We start from the raw sequence: 1,306 nt of genomic DNA, 5'->3' as shown, positions 1-1,306 counted from the left end.
CCTGTTCAAAGTCAAATTTTGACTCTCTTAAGGTTCTATAAAGGCCAACTTTTGTTTATAATATTTTCCTCTGAAATTCTATTTTTAATCTGACCAGTTTGTTCTCATCCCTTAATGCTCAGAGAGACCCTCCTATCTTTATGTTGGTATCTTATAATTGTGTTCTATTTCATTAATATATTTTAATTTTTTATGTTCTTATGTATTTTTATTTCTGATGAGGCTGGTTCAAATCAAACCGCAAACTGCTATGAATTTTCCTTAAATAAAGCTGTTAACATTTCCTTCTTTCCTATAAATTCATGTTATTATTCCATTTTTAAAATAGATTCGTCTGCTCCTTATAAATCTGAGCCTTCCTGTAACTACATTAGACATGTGAATTGCTGAAGATATAAAACTTTCAGGCCAACCCAAGAAGTAGAATGATAGCTTCAACTTTCTCTGAGAGTCTTGAGCCATCATGTAAAGCACCAAACTGGAGAGAAGGGTCAGAGAACTCCCACTTGCTCATCAGCCTAAAAGTCTCCCACCTGAGCTATCTTTAGCCCCAAGGCACAGCTATTCATATCACAGAACAAAACCACTACCATACAAGCAAAGCATGCTTTTGTATTCTGCAGCTTTCCAATTCTTTTCATGGCTCAGAACTACAGTGTCCTACTATCTGAAAACACCTCAATATTAATACACTACTGTTGGTGGCATTCATCACATTATTTTGGCTATTAGGAAAAAATGGTGCTATATAAATTTTTGTATATGTATTGTGGCACAGTTTCTAGAGTTAATTGTCAATTTGACAGAATCTAGATCCCCTAAGAGGCATGCCTATGGGGGAGTATCTTGGTTGTGCAAATTATGGTGTAAAGACTTGTCTACTGGGAGTGGTGCCATTTCCTGTCTACTAAACTATATAGGAGGAAAAGGTGCAACATAGCACCAAGCATTCACTGCCCTTCTTTCTCTAGACTGTGAACACCATATGAAGAGCTGCTGCCTACTTCTGCCTCCTCTGCCTCCTCTGCCTCCTCTACCTTCTCTACCTCCTCTGCCTCCTCTACCTCCTCTGCCTCCTCTGCCTCCTCTGCCTCTCTGCTTCCTCTCCCTCCTCTGCCTCCTCTGTCTCCTCTGCCTCCTCTGCCTCCTCTGCCTCTCTGCTTCCTCTCCCTCCTCTCCCTCCTCTGCCTCCTCTGCCTCCTCTGCCTCTCTGCTTCCTCTGCCTCCTCTGGCTCCTCTGTCTCCTCTGCCTCCTCTGCCCCTCTGCTTCCTCTGCCTCCTCTGCCTCCTCTGCCTCCTCTGCCTC

The sequence above is a fragment of the Grammomys surdaster genome, unplaced genomic scaffold, assembly GCF_004785775.1.
Source record: "Grammomys surdaster isolate TR1022 unplaced genomic scaffold, NIH_TR_1.0 185, whole genome shotgun sequence".
In the NCBI taxonomy this organism is placed as follows: Eukaryota; Metazoa; Chordata; class Mammalia; order Rodentia; family Muridae; genus Grammomys; species Grammomys surdaster.
This window is presented reverse-complemented; position numbering follows the sequence as displayed.